Below are 20,290 nucleotides of genomic sequence, written 5' to 3' on the forward strand. Positions count from 1 at the left end.
TTGCTGAGCACACAAAAAAAGGAACTTTAAGTCGGAAAAATAATGAAGAGACTTTTAGTATTAAAAAGTTGATATAAAAATAACCAACATGTGTTTTTAATTAAAGGAATGAACAGATGAATTTATAAAATATTTGGGAAATAGTTAATAGTTAAATTTAGTATGCAGATTTCTTCCAGTTGTAGTTATATTGAGATTAAATTCCTAATAAAACCATTACCCTGCAGCAAAGGCCTTTTTATGTGCTCATAAGCCCGTATTGCAACTATTTATTATGAATTCTAATTTAAATTTCTGAATACCCACGTTCAGTGTCTGGCAAATGTGCTCGGTGCGGTTCTTATAGAATTTTCGGGTCGCAGCCGGTGGACAGAACTGCTGCGAATCGAGGAAGGATGAGGAGGCCTTTGGGGTTTCGAGGAGCTCGGAGCTGGGAACTGGAAACTGGGAGCTGGGCAATATTGCGTCAATGACTTGCAAACAAAATTAGAAAAGAAAACCCGAGCGAGCGGTGGGTAGCATATGCTGCTGAGTGCGCTCCGGCATCAAAATGACTACACAAACTTTTCAAATTAGATTTCACACCCAAACTAAACACGAGACGATGGCGATGGCGACAGAGCTGAGTTCTGGCTGGGATTGGGATGGAGATGGAGGTGGAGATGTAGATGGGCCTGGAGAGGGGGGATGGCACGAGAGAAGTGAATGCCAGAGACAGAAACAGAAAGCGAGACTGGAATTGGAAGTGGGACTTGGACTTGGATCTGGAGGTTGAAGATGGCCACGACACTTGCGCACAGAGTTCGCCGCTGTGTTTTAGTCGATTTTATTTTATTAAATCGACTAATGGCCTCGGGTGGCAGAAAACAAAAGCGACGCCCCGGAATGGACACAATTAGTGTGCAATTTATGCTCCGAGGAGCAGCTGCCCCCAATGGTGACCTCTTTGCCCTGTCTGAGCTGCAATTTGAATGGCCAAATTAGAGTGTCTGCCTGCCGCAAAATTAAGCATTCCAAGTCTGAGTCTGAGATCGAGACTTGGGCCGATGATTTGATAACTCACAAGGCCAGCCCAGACCGAACGACCGACCGGTGAAGGCATTAAACTTAATGTCTGGGGCGTTAGCCACACATGTAAATTCTCGGCATTCCCATGGCATCCCTCAGGGTGCTGGTGAAACATCGTTCGAAATAATCAAATAACAACCCCTGACATCAGCAAAAATAATTCTTGATAATTTGCAAAGCGAAGTCAGGCAACGCCATATTGTCTGGCTGGATTTTTGTGGTACAGTGAATACCAAGGTCAATTTTTTAGAGTGTTTTACGAGACAATTTAAAATTAAAGTAATTCTGTAGGAATTTGTTATGTTACAAATTTATAAGACTTATTTTTTATCAAAACAAACAATGTATTGTTTTTAGTAGACATTAAACGAATTAAAACATAACAAAAATCTCAACAAGAATTTATGTTAAATGGACTGTTTATATAATCTTAAATGTCTGAAGTTCTTTGCTTTTTCTACTTAATTAAAAAGGTAAAAACTTCTGTTAAACTTTCCTTCAAAACTTCTTGATTTACTAAAGCGAGGTCTGCCTGTTTTCGTGTCACATGTGTGCCACCTATGGACGCTTCACGCCTGCATCTGTTCGCATCGCAAGACAATCCCAAATATCGCAATCAAAATTCGGATAAATGGAGTAAAAATCAAGCGGGTTGTTTGCCATTTTGCAGCATCGCTCCCCTCAGTGGGGTGGGTCCTCATATGTCTATGTGTGTGTGTGTGTGTTTCTAGCCGAAAAACCGCCCCTAACAACGCGCTCGTGTAGGTGAGAGGAAAATTCGTAATTATGCGTTTGGCAGTCGTAAAACTAAACTTTATGGCTGTCGTCTGGCCGTCCATTGCCTTCGTTGCAGTTTTCGTAACTGATCTCAGAGTTCACAGAACGACCTCTGCATCTCTTCTTTTTTTCGGGTTCGAATTTCGACCCGGAGTAGGGCCATTTGATTGATTTATACGCATGTGAAAAATGCAGCTTGTAACTGGCGCACCGCTCGTAAAATCTGTCTGTCCCTGCAGGCCGGTTTGATTTAGTGCCGCTAATAAGTAGCCAGGTGGCAGTTTGACCGATTTCTGGCCGACCGACCGGTCGTTCGATGCGCAGACAAATTGCGCATACGCCGCGTGCGCCGTGGGAATATTTGCAAAGGGCTTTTCAGGAGGTGTGGACTAGAGAAGTTCTTGGAACACTCTGGCTGGGCATATGGTCATTTTTCAAAGGGAAATAGTTGGTCAATACAAATATACAACTATATATAGCCCAACATAGATCTTATGTAAGCGTAATCTGAGTGTAAACTACTAAAAGATATTGTAAAAAAGCTCTCCTTTTAATTCTTGACCATATTTAAAATATATTTCAACTAAAAAATAACTCTTTAAATAAGTGAAATCCATATATATTTATAAAACATACTTCTTTAGTCTAAATACAGCTATTTATAGTTGCATTTGTTGATAAGCTTAGCACTACAGTTCTTTGGTTCTAAGAAAGACATTAAAAACTCACCAGCACTTGGTCCAGACCCGTCATACTTCAGTGTGAAAACCTACGAAAGAGATAACGAAGAGCAGAAAAGAGTGACAAGTCAGGCGGAAGGCAATATTAATCCAATAAAAATCGATTACCCCAGTGTGGCGTTCGGGAGAAGTGCCATAAATAACCTGCCCCACTGAATGCAAACTGAGGCTGGAAGAGAAGCCGGCACCGGCAACGGCAACGAACCCGAAATGAAAACCATTTTCATTTTCATCAACGCGTGCCTCATGATGAACTTCATGATTGTCTGCCTCATCAGACTTTTGTCGTAGCTCGGTGTTTATTGCTGTCGGCTTTCCGGCCCCCCTTGGCCCCCCTGCCCACCGCAGCAACCCCCGCTGGTAACCCCCGAAATGGGCATTTTGTAGCTATCTGTCTGGCAGTCAGTCATTCGGGGCAATTTTTTCATTCATGGACCGACCCGCCAAAAAAGGCAAGGAGGCGTTTATCATCGCAGACGACTGAGCTGCTCCATCTCTCTCATTCTCTATCCCTCTGTCTCTTTCTTCCCGCCTACGGCCCTCTCTTTCTTGTGTTCTTTGGTTGTGTGTGAGCAAAACAAACCATAAATGTGCGTGGAAGGCAGAAAGCGAAGAGAAACGAGGCAAAAGCAGAGCTGGCAAAGCGACAAAACAAAGTTTTTTCGTCAAAGGGTGGATACCCTTACCCCCTCTGCGAGTCCCCCTATTAAGCATAAGTCAATGTCAATGGCACGCACACACTCAAGCACACAGACTACGCTATTTTTTTCGGGGGCAACTTTGCTTTTGGGACAGCTGAAAAAGTCGTGCCACTCGTGTTGACTCTTCGGGCGGACGGATGGATGGATTTTCCACGTTTTAACAAGACCTTGACATGCGACATTTGTTTGCTGGCCACGCCAAATGCAGAGGAGGTCGCCGAGAATTCGTTATTTGGTGTTTATGGCGGCGTTAAGGCGTCCGGCGAGATCTGCAAATAGAGATAGAGAGACACGAGATACTTGAGATTGATCTGGAAACCAGTTTGCGGCTGCAGGCGCGCTCTCACACAGATACTCGGGGCGAAGCACACGTGTGAACTCCGGCTGCAGTCACAGCCAGCAAATGCAAACCTGTTTCACGCTGCGCTTTCGGAACTTTCTGCCTCTGAACTTTTCATTTCGGACTCCCAGCGAGATTAATCACACACGAGATACACAAATACATATAGACACACGATTAGCGAGCACTGTTCTATGGGCTAGATGGCCAAACACCGCTGGAGTTGCAGTTTTATTTTTAGCTGATGGCTTTTTTGCGGTTGTTTGCTTTCCAACGTTTTGCGTTCATTTGAAGCCGTTGGCCGACGATTTCTTCGGTCTTTCAAAATCCCAATGCGACGACTGCGCCGCCGGCAGCGACGCCGGCAGTGCCGAGTATCTGTATCTGTGCGTATCTCACGGATAGCCCGCCGAGTATCTGTGTGAGCGCACGTACGGCGTATCTGTGAGGGGTTTCCTGTCCGTGTGTGCGTGCCCCGTACATGCGCAAGCTGAAATTTCCCTCAACACCAAAAATCTAACCGCTTTGGTACTTTTTTTTCGGGCAAGCCAGTTACCCAGTCGCCGGGAGGAAGAAATCCAAACCGAACCGAATCGCATCGAATCGAGTTTGGGAAATTTCGAAATACTTGAAACACAGTTCGCCGAGAAATATCCCCACCACGTGCTGCCCGAGTTTGTTGTGCTTTTCCCTTTCCTCGCTCTGCAAACAAACACGAAAAGCTCTCGGCGGAAACCCAGCTGCTCTGACTTTAGCTTTTTTCGGGGCTATATCTCTGTGTGTACATAACCCCACCCACTCACGCCGATTTCCGAGGGGTATCCAATCCATTTATGAGGCACTTTCGGCCCATCGTTGTTGTTGCAATTAACGACCATTTGAATTATATTTGCGCTCGTAAACTTTACAAGAACTCCTCTCCGCTGCCTGGTAACTCGGAACGGAGAAAAGCATAGCATCGGCGCGGCCTTTTCTCATTTTTCCATTCATTTCGAACGTAGACAGCAGAAATTTTTACGACTTTTCTGCACAATGCGCAAATACAACGACAATGGACCAGTGTCGACCCCAGATATATGTACTATATATCCCATTCCAGTCCCGCCCCTTCACCTTCCTCCTTGACTTTCTGAATAAGACTCGGATTGGTTTCGCCCTGGAACATTCAGATTTTATTGTAGGCTTCCCCATTTAATAAATCGTTTGTTGGTAATACACTTTTTGCACACGGAATGTATTAAAAAATTGTTACTGAGTAGTTTAAAGGCATTTTGTGGGAAGGCTTTAAACTTTAGTTGCTTGTAAATACTATTGAGGTTTATAATGGAATTATCGTGCCTGTAAATGACACACTATATAATTCTTTCATATGATTTCAAGAGGTTATAATATTACGAAAGGAAGTATCTTCTCGTGATTCGTTTAAAATCCGCCAACAAAGGAAGATATTTCAAAATTCAATCAAGATAATGATCTTACAAAAAGTATTATCCCTAAAACTTTCTTTTAAATTCTGATTTCTCGCAAAGTCTAACTGCAAATTCATGCAAATAAGTACAAAGATATCCTCAAGTAAAGGACATCCAAACCCTTGGACAAGGATAAATTGCAGAAACTATTTGTTTAGCATTCCCGGGAAGCGGCAATATGGAATTCTCAGATAATTGTCGCCTCGGTATGGGTGCCCACTCTTTCTCCCTTCGGTAGATAATTAACAACCCTTGGCCTGCGCTGCCTTTGCACCCCTAGTATCTCTCTCTCTCTTTGTAAGAGTGTGAGTGTGCATCGATGCGCTTACCCCTAATTGCAATGCCATAAAAAAGTGCAATTCAAGCGAAGGACAACCACCGAAGCAGAAATGCGAGAGCTGAGCGGAGCGCAGAGGTGAGGCGAGGCTCCTGGCATTTTGCCATTACAGTGCAGCCATGATTGCGATTAGAACGGGCATTGTCTTGCCACCAGGACTCGCAGGATGCTCGCAGAGCTAGGATCTAGGGACACACAGCATTCAGGACCATCAGCCGCAGCAGCAGATAGACGGCAGACAGAGAGAGCGATTTTCCCGGGGGTTGGGGAGGGATCAAATTATGCGAAACTGCATTTTCACTTTTCGCATCGCAGAGCCACAGCCATTTGCACCATACGGCCAACTGGCGGAGATGGCCAAGTTGCAGCTGTTCTCGGCTCTCAAGTGTCCTTGCAGGCGAAACGGAAACTCTGAGTAGAATGGAGCCCCCCTCAAGCCATTCGCTTCTGCATGCAAATTCCCTCGTCCTGGGATATCGAAAATCTCGAAAAGTGCAGCCAATCAACTGGAAATTGCCAAGCGCCCGGCTAAGTGCGCTGCCAGCTCCCCAGGCATTAGAATTGATAACAGATACGACAGCGACATCGGACACAGCTGCAGCAGCCACAACTTGAGGCACAGCAGCAGCATCCATAAAAAAAGCCACAAGTGCAACGGTGGCAAGTTTGGTTAAAGAAGGAACATTTGCTATAATAAGCTTAAGCATCACAGTACAGAACTATCAGAAAGGTCAGCAAACATCAATAGAATGTTGCATTGTTGTAGCTATCAATGGTAGTACTATCAACATTGCTAAGAGAATAATTTAATTAGAACAGATATATTAAAGGTCTCAGCTATATTACTTATTTTAAGATGAAATCTTAAAAATTTTTTATGATTAAAGCTTTTATTAGTTAGTTTCGTTAGTCAGCAAAAAGCGACTGGACATGGGAACCATTGATATTGAAAACTAAAATGTAAAATGCCATAAAAGGAACAATTCTAAATCCAATAGCAATAATATCAGCAAGGTCATCAGTAATGTTACAGTCTAAAACTAGTTTTAGCATCCTAACTAAAGTGTCAGCAGCAATAATATTATCAAAAATGAACTGAAACAACTTCTTAGCAGCATATTTAAAATACAGAAACGATTCCAAAAAAGAGTTAGGAAAAAGGTAGCTAAATATCTATAATTAGAGCCACTAACTTTAACAACTGCAACATCTGGGCACTTCAGCAACAACAGCTAAAGTTTGTGCAACAAAAGCGGCAAATTCTGAATCCGATTCGGTAGCAACAAAAGCATCTTTAGAACCAGCAGAGCAGCAACAACAACAAACAAAACATCAGTCGCAAAAGCAACATCAAAACAGCAGCAACATCTTTAAGAAGCAACTTTTAAAACAGCAAGCAACTTTGGAAACAGCAACCTTAGCTAAACCAGCAACAACAATAACAATGCCAGCGGCAATCGCGTCGGCAAACGCCGGCGATAAGCGGTGCAAGCGGACCGCCGCCGCCCAACTGTCGACGCTTTTTCTTAGCCCGCGCGCGCTTTTGTGGGGGCGCATGGGCGTGGCACTGGGGAGCACCGTACCGTGTGCCATAGTGTGCGCCCTGTTGCGCACATGGCCGCTGGCTTGCGCTGATCTACTCACACGCTCGATAAGCTGCCAGCAGGGCGAGCGAGACCCCACTAGAGCGGCCATTTTGGTGGGAGCGAGAACGACGTAGCCAGCGAGAGCAGCGCAGCGCAGGCGTCAGCGGCGACGGCGACGCAGACAGCGACCGCAACGGCGGCGGTGGCGGCGACTGCAGCAGCAGCGTTGGTCAGCGTTGGAGACTTTCGCGGAATGTGTGCCGGAATCTTGGGGCTCCACAGCAACGAAGCCTCAACAAGAGGAGTCCGGGAGAAAAGGAAAGATATTTGAAGCGCTCGCCGGGGAGAACTCGTTCCCCGTTTTCGCTCAAACGACGCTGCCGGTTTGAGTTTCACTCGCAGCGAATGCGGGAAAGGCAGTTCCAGCTCTCCTGAACCTGCAACACACTGTCGGAATTGATTTTCCAAACTCAACATTTCCGCCTTTCTGTCTGTTTTTTTTTATTAAAGTGGAAAATACGAATTTCAACTGGGGAATTGTCGTTCTGCACACCTGACGACCCTACGGCAGCTGCTCCACTCGAATTGGGTTCAATTAGTTGCCACCAAAATGGGATCCCTGGTCGGGCGGCAAGCCAGCAGTTTTCAAATTGAAATCACAAAATTTAAATTATTTTCCAGGGCAGCTTTCCCTCAAGCGGAACGGAGTATAAATTATTAATTGTGGGGATATGTAGGAAAGGCAATTGGAACGTTTGCAGCCATTAAAAGAGGTATTTGGAGGTCAGCAATTGAAATATTAAAATATTTTAGTGGCTAGAAAAATCCGTACACTATAAAAATTTTGTAAACTGAAATTTAGGATAAGAAAGTTGCAGTCTTTTGAAAGATTATATAGAAAAAGAGGGCTTTAAGATTTAAATAAAAGTAACTAAACGTATAAATACATTTTGTTTTTCTTATATTTTAATGATTTGCAGTAAATTTATGGTTTTTTCTTAACATGGTCATAATCTAAAAGTAATTAATTTTACGCTGAAATCAAAGATAATTTTTCAATTAATTAATTAGACTAAATTTCAACTTAAATATTTAAATCAATCAAAGACTGAATAGGATAACTTCCAAACACACCAAAATATTTACATATTTCCGTCTGAGGGCGGATTTTCAATTAAAGTCAAATCCAAAATTAACATTTTACCAATTATTTGTCTAAAAATAAAACCATAACTAAACAAAATTCCCCCTCTCTTCTATTTTCAGGTCTGTGTCTTCGCGTGTGTTTGTGTGTGTTTTTATAACATTTGTGGATTACGCCTATAAAAACTACACCTCACCGCGAGACCGGCGAAGATGGTCCCCGGGCACAAACAAAGGGTTGGTATACAAATTTAAATATTTGCCTTTTATCGCCAGTGATATTAATTCGAAAACGAATATGATTTTGAGCTGGGGAGTCCAAGCGGCAGATTAAATCAAAGAAGCATAAATCAGACAGCGTTTTAAATAAATTCGCTTTATGGGCGCGCCAAGCCACCGAAGTCGTTAAAGTGTTTTGTCTAAGCCAAAACACGAAAAAACCTAATTGCATAATGATTTAATCCCGTCCAGCGGCTCTGGTGCATGAATCGATCATTATTCAGGGGCAATCCATTAAAATTTCTCGCATAATCGCTTTAAAAAGCCATTAACATGGCCATAAGTCCGGAGCCGTCGGACTTTCGCGGAGACCGGGCTTGGAGTCCCCCATTAAATGGGAATTGTTCACGAAAAATATGCGTAAAACTTTACGAGGCCTGGCTTTGTTCTGCGCTTTTGTGGGTCCCGATTTTATAATTTAATTTGGCAACTGCCGCGGTCGAAAATGGACACCCCCTACAAACGGTGACCGAATAAATATGATTTCACGGTGACCGCTGCACTGTCCCAGAAATTGCACGATTTGTGCAGTTCTCATTGCGATTCGATTGTGGATGAGGCCATAAAGTGTGTGCGTTACGGCCATTAGTCGCTCGTAAATTGGCTAACGAATGTCGGAGGAGCAGAGTTCAGGCCCGTCATTGGCGGAGCCGCAGCCGGAGCCCCCACTGAATCCGGTGGAATCCACCTCCGAGAAGACGCTGACAAAGACGTTATTCCAGTTTTTAATCGGGGGGCGGTCCAAGAGACATCGGAATCGCCATCAGATTCGGACTCGGAATCGCTGTGCGAAGGCGAAGTAATTAATATATTGCATTAAATGCTCGTAATCACGCATTTTTATTGGGGATCTCGGGACACACAAAAAGCAAGAAAACAGTCGACGATGTCGCAATACACTAGGGCGATGCACTTCTGATAGATATCCGGAATATTGGGATGTAAATAATCATATTTATTATTATATTTCATTGAAATTTAAGTTCATTTTTCCTTATTTTAGGATTATTGTATTTATGGTATTTTTAAATTAACCAAAGTCAAGTAAGATGTAGATGTAGAAAATATATCTTAATGTTTGAAATATTATTCCAAAAATAATATAACACATAAAATGACAAGGAAATGTAGGAGAAATGGGTTTTAAGTATTTTAAAAAGGTATTCTTCAGTTCTCAGTTTTTTTTCTAAAATAAATAAGTTTTTTTTTAGGAATAAATTGCTTTAAATCTCTTAGGAAATCTAATTTTTTTTTAATTGTATTTATTAATGGTCAAAAGATAAATCTCGTTTCTCCTGCTTGAGTGACCCTACTGACCACTGATTAACTCCGTGCATTAGCCGCACCTGCGTCACTTTAGCCCGGCTAAAAGCACTCTAAAAACTTGTAATCCGATCGAGAAACATTCAGCATATTAAATAAATTATAAAGGCGTACACTAAAAGCCTTTGCAATAAGCAATTTTTGGGATGACAGGTGCAGATCACGTGCCAATGCCCAAAAGCAGTATACTAAATTATTTTTTATCAGTGTCGTATATAATGCAATACAGGGGCTAATTCCAATACTCGCTATACATATTTTTCAAGTCGCACTGAAAAACGACTCGAAATCACCGCCTCAAATCGTAATCTGCAATGGACGCTTATCATTAAATGTACATAATGTGCTTTATTGTCACTTAAATAAAGATTTAAATAATTTTATGACTTCATTTCATTTGTGGACGGAGCGCAGTCGCTAGCAGGTCTATCTCGGTTGGAGGAAGGCACAAAAACACCCATCTATATAAATAATAATCGCTCATTAAAAGTAATCAATGACATTTGCACCCGCATACGAGCTCGTTACGCCCGGTAATTATTATTATTTACTGCACAGAGCAGCTGAATAATGATGGTGATAATGGGGCCTAACGATCAACAAAACAGCGGGGAAATATACATTATTTTTGACTTATTTATTAAGAAATACCAGACGTTAGAAAGCCATAAGTCAACTTTGATTGCAACAAGAAAAAAAAGGAATAATTTCCATTTTCTTAAGATCGAATTTTAAATCATCGTGTTAATACTATCCTCTTAATTCAGAAACTTATACTAAGTGAATACCATTAAAGAAAATCATTACATCTATGAAAACTTAATTAATCTTAGGTTTTTCGTTTACCTTGATCACCTTGCATTAAATAATTATCTAATAAAGGGCTAAGCACACACTTTGTATTAATTAAACCACTTGACTCTATAATCGCATTTTCCCCTGGGTGTTTCTTCTTTAGTTTTCCTACTCGAAAGAGGAAAACTCAACGAACTAATTTGCGTTAATTGCTCTTCGCAGCGCCAGTTCACAATGGAGCTTCTCAAGTGGTAATTGCAGGCATTTCCATTACAAAGGCATAACAATATCAATATGCCGGGCATTTGCATAAATTGTCCACGCCCGACCGATGATCGCCGGAATGTCGGGCAAGTCAAATAAATTTGCGCACCGAACGCGGACTTGGCTAGAAAATCGTTAGTCCAAGTGCGACACAAATGGACAGTTAAATAAATCGAGAGATGTCAGCGAGACAACGGGGTCGGTCGGGGGGCCCAATGGAGAACAAAACATGGTCGGGAAGGTGGATTTCGAATTGGATTAGAGACTTGGACGTGCATTTATACACTGGAGGAAATGGAAATACTTTTACAAGATCAGTTTCATGTTAAAGTTAAGTTGTTCCATATTGTTGTTTATAATTCTTCCTTAATTTTCCCTAGCTTCTGAAGGGTAACATTATTTTTTCTCTGTGCAGCGAGTCCCGAGTCGCAAGTTTGATATGCAGAACATTCACTCGCGTGACAGTGGAGCCGCCAAGTGGAGTTTGGGTGCAGGAGGAGGACGTGGGGCTGGAAGTTTGTGGTGCAGAGTGGTTCCACGGATCTGCGACTCGGTGGCTCCGAGGCTCGGCCTCGGCTATGTGCTGCGTGGGCGAGTTAGTTTGTTGGCATTTCGCACGCATCCTTCATAAATTAACGAGATTTATGCGGCGGAGCCTTAGATTCGCTAGAAAAGCGACTTGAATTGCGGCGGGGACATGGATATGATGTGGAATCGAAACTAAATTATCCTCTTTGGCGACGAGCTTCCTCTCTCTTTCTCTATGTGTCTCCCCATCTCGCTTGCCTGGGGACACACCCAGAAAATGCCTTCTCTCTCTCTCTGCGCCATCTCGCTCGCACGCTCATTATGCGCACTCATTTTTGGAGTCGAAAAATCGATGGAATATGCAAAATATTGTTTGAGCCAAGCCGGGGATCCGCCTAAGTCAACAGGGACTACCCCCAATCCCGGCCAGAAACTCTTTCCGAGAGGAATGTAAATTTGAACAGCGCTTTCTTTGTTTTCTTTCTGGATTCCCGAGCTTGTTGTTATTCCAAAATGCTCTTTGCCGTTCGCCCCTAATGTAATCTACGCCATGGCCGCTATCTGTATCCGACAGATACCGAATGCGAACCCAAAAACCACTCAGCCCCCAAAGACTCCAGTTCTCGTCGGTTCGGGTTTTTCAATCGGGCCTACGGGCCTCCAAGAGGCCCGGTCCAAGGTGGTCAGAGAGTTGTCCATTTTCAGATTTTAATCGCTGGAATTTGTTTTAAGGCATCGGAATTTATGTGACAGCCCAAATTTTGTGTGTGACACTTTAGAAACATTTTTATGGTTTATTAAAAAAATATCCCAGCCGGCGCAGCTCATTTCAAATGCCGGGCGAAAACTAGTTTTTAATTAAAATCTAATTCGTTGGGGCAGAGACCTGGGATATAGCCGCGGCCATCTATCGCTCTCGAGGGGATTTGGCAATGATGCACCGGGCCAAGTGGAGAACTGCACTTGAGTCCCTTTTAGGCCGAAATCGATATAAATCGATCGATAGCCATAAAACGAAATGTTTATATTTCGAGAAGTCAAAAGTCAAATAGGAAACGAATTTTCCGATTGGTGGGGCCTTGATATATACCCGATGTCGGAGGAAATCGAAGGGGGACCGCTCTCTCAGCACTTGGACTTAATTGAAATTTGAAATATGGTATTATGTGCGCGCCGTTCGGAAACAGTTCATAATGCCCGGGCACAGCTCGAGCCATGTTCGAGCACACGACTCCTGGGCTTGTTTATTGAAATGCCCGTAATTATCCAGTCGAGTGTAATGAGCAACTGGCTCAAGTGGAGGTGTATCCCCGTCTCTGTTCCAGTCCAATGCCAATGCCACATGCACTTGTCCATGAAGGCAACGTCCACCAATTGCCGGCAAGCCGCAGCGGTGGAGGCACTGGATCGGATCGGATCGGTAATGGAACGGAGCCAACTGGCCGCGATGCTCCGCCTAATCACCTGCAGATGTGCTCCTCGATTGGATTTTAATTGGAATGGCTTAGCAAGAAATCCAGAGTATTTAAAAGGCGAGTAGACTTTGAGAGCAAACATTAATTCACCACACAAATTCATATTTAATCCACTTACAACTTGGTGGAATTACTAAAAATTCCCTGCAATTATCTAAATTAATTTAAAACAACACACAAAGGCACTGATTTTAAAATTCCTTGAAGACTCCCTCAAATGGAAACCAACGAAAGACAAATAAATACCTTTAAAGGGGAAAAACTAAACTCAACTCAGCCCTTTTGTTGCCAAAGATTTATGGTGGCACTTCTAAAAATAATTAAGATTCCCGATGATCATCACCCCTTGCACCATTTTGTTAGCCCATTTAGGCGGGCATGTGACTGGCATAAAAATAGAAATTGTTCCTTTCAGAATAGCTAATTAGGAAAACACATTTCCAGGGTCCGAAAATGAAAATGGCAGAAACGCTCGTTTTCGCCGTGCTTTTCTTGCCCAAATGTCCGCCCGCAATTACCGGGGGAAGCATTTACATAAGCCTTTCATTAATTTTTATTGCACATTTCTGCTATTGTAAATAAAATGTCAACAAGCTCCCCATTGGCGGCGACACATTTGCGATTTAAATTAATATAAATGCGAAAACCTCAAAACTCACTACAAACGCTAGCGGAAGAGGAGGGGTGTGCTGCCCACACAGATCACGGCCAATTTCAAATTTCTATTTTTATGTGACGAAATTCTGAAATTCTGACACAACAAACGATGAAAACAGAGACAAGAATCAAAAATCTGGCCGAGTGGAAAAGAATGCGGCGATAACCTAACGGAATGGCGGAATATTTTAAAATAATTACGTGCGCTTTCGATCCCGGCGAGGAGCCACCTCGGAGAAATAAGTTTAATGTTAATTTGATTGCGCTTTTATTGATAGTAAAAACATTTATGCGGCATACAAAATGAATTATGAATGATTTGGCGGACAGTGAGGCGTTGTCAGCCGAAATTATACACACATTCTGAATCTTCGGCCGCGGCGATCGCGTAGAATTGCCTAATAACAAATTTACGTTCGTTATTATTTGTGTTTTTACGGTTGCTTCCATTTTGATTGGAGTTAATTGGGCAGTTGGTTTCGCCACGAAGAACAAGTTATTTCAGTTCCCCATTAAATTAAATTGGCTCTTTGATTCGTATTAAACAAGCAATTTAAAATTGAATCAAATGAGAGGAGGAAACTTAATATAAAATTAAGGAAAGTTAAATAAGGTTTGAGCACTTTTACGAAAGAAAATTGCGGTTGCGGTTTTGTCAAAGATTTATTTGTACTTAAAGCTTTACGAAATGATAATGAAAGTACTAAAAATCGAACCACAAAAAGCAATTAGCAATTAGGAAATTAATTTAACCATGGGTAGGAACATTTTTCTTACTTCTTTTTTTGTTTCACTACAGTAATTTTCTTCATCTGCCAGAAAAAAATACTCAATCGAATCGAATTTCACTTCAAGGACACCAAGGACCAAGACCTTGCCGGGTTACTTGGTTACATTAAGGGTTATGCGATTTGCACGGGCTGCGTTTTCGTCACTACAAGTCCTGCCGCGCCCGAAAGTCCTTGAGTTGCGTAATTATGTTTTTTATGGACAGCTGTAGGGGCGGTCTACCTGTCTCAGCCTTTTTCCAGGGAATATCCTTTCTCCGGATGCAGTTTTTTAAGGCACTTAGCGTCCTTGAAGGTTGCGTCTATTAATAGTCGTTAGCCGAAAAAAACAAAAAAAATTGCAACCGGTTAATGGCTGTTGCCAAGGCGAACGGGTCCAGTTCTCGAGTTGATTTTGCTAAAAAAAAAAGTGAGATAAAAAACGACCTTTTGGCGAATCGATAAATTAGAAAAACTGCCAACTTGGCCCAAGTTTTGAAGGCTCGTTTGGCCCGGTTTTCGCCCGAAAGTGAGTCGGTTAAATGGCGGACTCGCGCTGGGAAAAAAACGTAAGGAATAAGGAACGAGGCAGCGGCCATAAAGTCGGCAAACAAAAGGTGAGCGGTGGTCGTAAAACGCGACAACATGGTGTGACACCGCTTCCATATTTCCACCATATATCCTTTCGGCAAGGGGTCGCGGCAACAACTGGTGGTCACCCGGCGACTTTTGTTTGCCATTTTTATTGTCACTATTCGAGGGGTTCCCTCCGAATACCCTTCCAGTTCTCAAAATCCGGCATTTTACGGCCCTTTTCGCAATTGGACAGTTTAACCCTTCAGGACGCGGAAGTCCGTCCATCTGGATTCCTTCACTCCCTCGGCCACGAAGGGCGTACGGACACGTTTCGTGGTCCTGCTCCTGATCCCTTTGATTGTGATTTATGGGGCGGGAATAACCGGAAACCGAGAGTGAAAACACGCAATTCCATGCAATTGTTGTGTGAATACAAAAGCGATTCCGATGGCGCAGAAGCCAAGACTCCGATTGCTCTTGAGAAGGACTTTTCCTGGTATATAATGGAAGTTTTAAACGTCAATAAATCTGGGCATATCTAATGGAACTAGAAACCACCACAAAATAAAACTCCACACAGCCATTTGCATTATTATTGTTATTACTAGTTGGTGATGATTATAAATGTGTCCTTGGTATCCTTCTTTATGGTCAGTTTTAAGATAGAAATATAAATTTTCTGGTAAAAAAAATGCACCAAGTTTCTAAACTATAAAGCTTATATATCTAATAATAAATTTGAGCCTTGTCTCCTCGCAACGAAGACTCCCCCCGGCTATGTGAGACGTCTCAATAGCCTGGCCAAGCACCTGTAAAGTATGCTGAACGGCCGTTAAGGTGAGTTAAGCGATGCGTCCCCCTCTCCGCATGCATATGCATAATGTGGCCAAGTGAATTGGCCAACCTGCTGGCGGGGCGTAATCACGTCTCTCGATGTGTGGCACGCGATGTTGCCCCAATGTTGTTGGGGGAGTGGAATCTCTGGTGGCAATGGCACTGGGTGAGGCGGAGTCGGTGCCCTGGCTGCCCAGTGGCAGACTATGTTTGGTCGCAAGTCGCGGGACTGGCCAATTTATTTTCACCCAGCTAATCCGCTGCATAATTGTGCTGGAAGCCAGACTCCATTGAAATGGCCAAGACGCGGCACTCGTAAATTTCCTGTTCCGCTTGGCGGACTCTGGCCAAAGCCCAAGAAGCTTCACTTGCAAAAAATACGCCCCAAAGTATCAACATTCTGAATAAGCCAACTTCGGGAAGCATACTATATTTTTAGTTTTAGGATATCAAACTAAAGAACTTTAAGATTTTTTTCTAGATTTATAAAAACATATTTTTGTGCCCTTTCAAGACATAATTTTTCCTTGTTAAATATTATTGGACTTTTCTCTGAGTGCCCAAAAGGGTGGATAGTCGCCATGTCCGGCTGTGTGCATAATTGTCCTGCGTTGGCTTTAAAGACGCCTCTCGCGCGGTCAGTCCTACAGTAAAACTCCCTTTTAATGACCGCCGGCGATGATAAGGCTCCCGAGTTTATGGCTCCAGATAGCAAGTGTCAGCGTCACGTAAATTCGCCAGAGAGAGAGAGAGAGGGAGTCGGGGAAATTAGGGGACCAGGTTCTCGGTTCCCAGGGGGTTATTAGCCATAGACGTGTTTTAATGGGGTTTATCTGGCCGAGGGGATAAATAGTGGCTGTGTCCGCTGTGCTACCAGGGGGGAATATGGCATGTTTAATCTACCCATAATTTATTCGACATCGGAATTCAATACTCCAATTGAATTTCTCGGATTTCTTGGCTGCCCCCCGGGCCATAAGTCGGTCAATCGATAATCGGATGACGATGACCCAAGGCCCTAAATGACGAAAACAACGCATTTCGGGCTGCCAAGAGTTCGACCTCCGCGATGACCGCATGGATGAGTCAAGTCAATGGATACACTGAGAGAAACTAAGCAGAAATATTTAGACTACCAAATATTATAGATAATGGATGTTGTAAAACATTCAAGAAGTAATTTCAAATTTCTATGCTGTTTAAATATTGACTATTATATTACCTCTATATTTTAAATCACATATTTTCTCCTGTGTACAAACGGGTTCGTTTGTGTTCGGTTTCAGGCTTGGTTCTTGGTTTTTCAATGAGACAAAGAAAGTGAGCCCAGGAGAAATGCGCAGGGAGAGAAAGGAGGATGTGCGCACCAGGGCCAGGGGATGAAATGTTCATGGATTCGCCTTGGTAAAGACTCTTTTCAATATATTTATGAATGCCAAGAGTCTTTGAGGCCAAAACGATGGCGGTGTGCTCTGGTGCTCTTATCACGGCCATTTGCCGCCGCCATTGCACCGCCGAAGTGGTTGATCCGGTTTCCGAGCCTAAAGAATCCCCCAGAAACCACTCTTCACAGCGCCCGTGTGAATCTGTCGGTGGGTCTTCGGAGACTCTTTGAGTAGACCGAGGGGGCCAAAGGTCACCTGAGTGGAACGAGCACTATTTATGCATGTATTTTCCTCTCGAAGTCGAATTAAAGCCCCATTGGAACATGCAAATACCGCTGACATCGCATTGAATCGAGTAATTAGCATTAAGTGTTCACATTACGTGAATTAAACTCGATTTATGCGCCCAATTAATCCCCTTGAAGTGGAGCATGTTTTATTGAATGTTTTCAGGCGCACTTCACAGCGAATTGAACTAATGGTTATGCCTAGGGTATTTCCATTACATTAATTGTATTAATTGTCTGGTATAATGTCGCTTTAAAAGGTGTTTTAATAAAATTTATAAAGCACAACTAATGTGAATATTAATTTGAATAAATAATCAAGTCTGTAAAGGCTTGGGTTAATGAATAAATTATTAAATTATTTGAGTATTTTCTATATTCTAATTTTGTATTCTTACTATATCCGCAGTATTTCAATTGACCCATTATTGGGCTGCCCCATATGAAAATCATTAGGAACTATCATAATTTCTGCCTGACTAAGAGTTCTCGGAAATGCAGAGTCTCTAAGAGCCAAACTAGCTTATTAAGCCCCAAGTTGCACACTTAAATCCCACTGAAATTCCGTGGATTACGCGTAATATTCTTGTTTCAGCTGCAAACGCCAGCTGGAGTTTGAAAATCGCTCTCATTTCGCAACCAGATGCGGCGCTTTCGGCTCAAAACTTCTCAATTTCCCCCCAATAAGCGCCACTCCCCATTCTCTTTTTTTTCCTCTCGATTTTTACGAGCCCATGAAACGGGGCAATCTCTCTGGATATAATGGATATTCGACTATCGGCCATCGGAGCTGGCGCAAAAATCTTAAATTGTTGCAAATTGTGTTGGAAAACGTGCCTTTTCCTGGAGATGCCTTCGCTGGATTGCGGATTGCGAATGGGAAAAGATGCTCGGCGATCGTGCCGCCGCATTTGAGAAGGAAACCCATTGCCTCTACCACCACCAGCATCCATTCCGCTGGACACTTTAACGAGCCCAAATACAAATCACTCACGAGTGGTTTCGTTCTGACCCCGCGGCCAACTAATGCTAGAGTTACGCAAAACCATAATTAACAAACATTCGGCAGAATCCGTTTTACGACCAGCACTGCTCGAACTTTGTGATTTATTTCGACTGGGTACACTGAGAGGAAAACTAAGAGGGTTTAAGAAGAAATTAAGCTTTAAAAGCTTCAAAACGAATGGTGTTATTATAGTAAAAACTGTTAATTTTAATTCAAATTTAATGGAATTTAGATAATTTCAGATTAAAAATTGAAAAGTCCCGATTAGATACCTCAGTTTTTCAACAAGTTTTCCCTGTGCACATAGTAGGGGTTGGACTGTTGATTTATCCGAGTCGTGGAAATCGTAGGAAATCCTTTCCAACAGTCACATAACTCTCGACCAAATGATGGATGGCCGCGTCTAATGAAGTCGTCGGGTCGTTGTCACCAGACTTCCACTAAATTGTTCGGAAACTTGGAGCTATGGAACGCCCTACGTGACTGCACCTACGAATGGCATCCAATGAGCCCAGAGATTTCCACCGACGGACTCTATAGATTCATCGAATCGTCATCGTCTGCATTTGAATACGGGAAATAATGATTAATAGAATGGTTGTACCCAATAGGACAGATTGCTGTTTTCCCCTTCGCCAATCGTCGCCTCTGAGGTCATTTCCGATCAATCAAACCAACTCAGACATCCATCAAAGTGGTTTTATGTTATGATGGACGGGCCCTAAAGGTTGTTAGTTCCGAGCAGACATTGCCTTAAAAATGTTACTTGAGAATTATTACATATTGTTTACAACTGATCACAATGGGTGAAGTATTAGCAAGGAATAAATTATTTATCCTTTATTAATAACACATTTCAGCATTTTTAACTTGAGCCACTTATTAAGCACTCGACTTTCTTTTGCTCTTGTGTCCTCTTTATCCTTTTTGATTAATATTTTAATTATTTTAAACACCAACATTTCCGATGATCCGTTTCATTAAATCCACTGTGCAACTGAGAAGTAAGACTGCGAATCTGCTGAGCCAAACCACCATAATGCCTTGCCCTTGCCACACCCATTTCCGTGTTTTTGCCGCTTCAAACTGATTTCTTTCGAAGGACATTCGCTTACGCCTGAACCAATGCTGACGTAATCGGCGGCCACGCCCTTTATTATTTGCAATACCGATCGTTGTAGGCTGTCCCTCCCTTCCTCTGGCTGTCTCATTCGTTGCGAAAAGGAAAGGACGAAAGGTCCTTTCTCTGGCACTGCTTGCACCCGAACCCACCCCCTCCTCAGTCCACGACCTTAGTCAGGACGCATGAACACTGCTTGCACTGCTTGGCCGCAGTGCTTCGGCGAGCGGCGGACAGATGGCGCCGTTATAGAAAGGAGTTGGAGTTTTCCGGTAATCGAATGACCATTTCGCTTTTTGTCTCTAATTGAAGTTTTCCATCCGCATCTGCATCAGCCTCTGCATTTTCTGCAGCACCATCCGCATCCGCATCCCGCCAGTGTCCCACGACACCACTTGGCCATATTTTACCGCTTTTAAGCAGCGCGTAAATACTCACGCTTACTGCAAGAGTCCATTAAACGGTCGTAAAAACTTTACGATTCCCAATATGAGATTCTCTTAATACGATTTTTTATGATATTGAAATCTCCTTTCGCAGCGAGCCCATCATCGCCCATCTCCGCTGTCTCTCTCTCCCTCTTGCTCTCACTCCAGCTCTCTGGAGCTCGCTTTTCTCTCGGTTTTCCAGCTGGGGGAAAAACTGAAAAACCACCGCCGCAGGTAACGTAATGGCCACCCCGTGCCTACGGGGCGTATGCGTGTATTTTAATGTCTTGTTGAGGCCTATAAAACACGCTCGTCATTCCACTTCCACTTTTCCGAATCTCCGAATCTCCGAATTTCCACATTTTCACTGTCCCTTGCCATTCAGCTAAATCAGGGCCAAGGAAA

The 20,290-nt window shown here is 43.0% G+C and overlaps 1 long non-coding RNA gene across 2 annotated transcripts in view; it reads left to right on the plus strand.

Annotated features, from left to right (window-relative positions):
• LOC108071442 (uncharacterized) overlaps positions 1 to 20,290 on the plus strand; it is a 71,251-nt gene that overhangs the window by 46,881 nt on the left and 4,080 nt on the right. For both annotated transcript variants that reach the window (XR_011445156.1, XR_011445157.1), the window contains exon 4: positions 8,285 to 8,398. This is a non-coding gene — a long non-coding RNA (uncharacterized lncRNA). The remainder of the gene's footprint in view (positions 1 to 8,284; positions 8,399 to 20,290) is intronic.

Source organism: Drosophila kikkawai, chromosome 3R (genome assembly GCF_030179895.1).
Source record: "Drosophila kikkawai strain 14028-0561.14 chromosome 3R, DkikHiC1v2, whole genome shotgun sequence".
NCBI classification, from domain to species: domain Eukaryota; kingdom Metazoa; phylum Arthropoda; class Insecta; order Diptera; family Drosophilidae; genus Drosophila; species Drosophila kikkawai.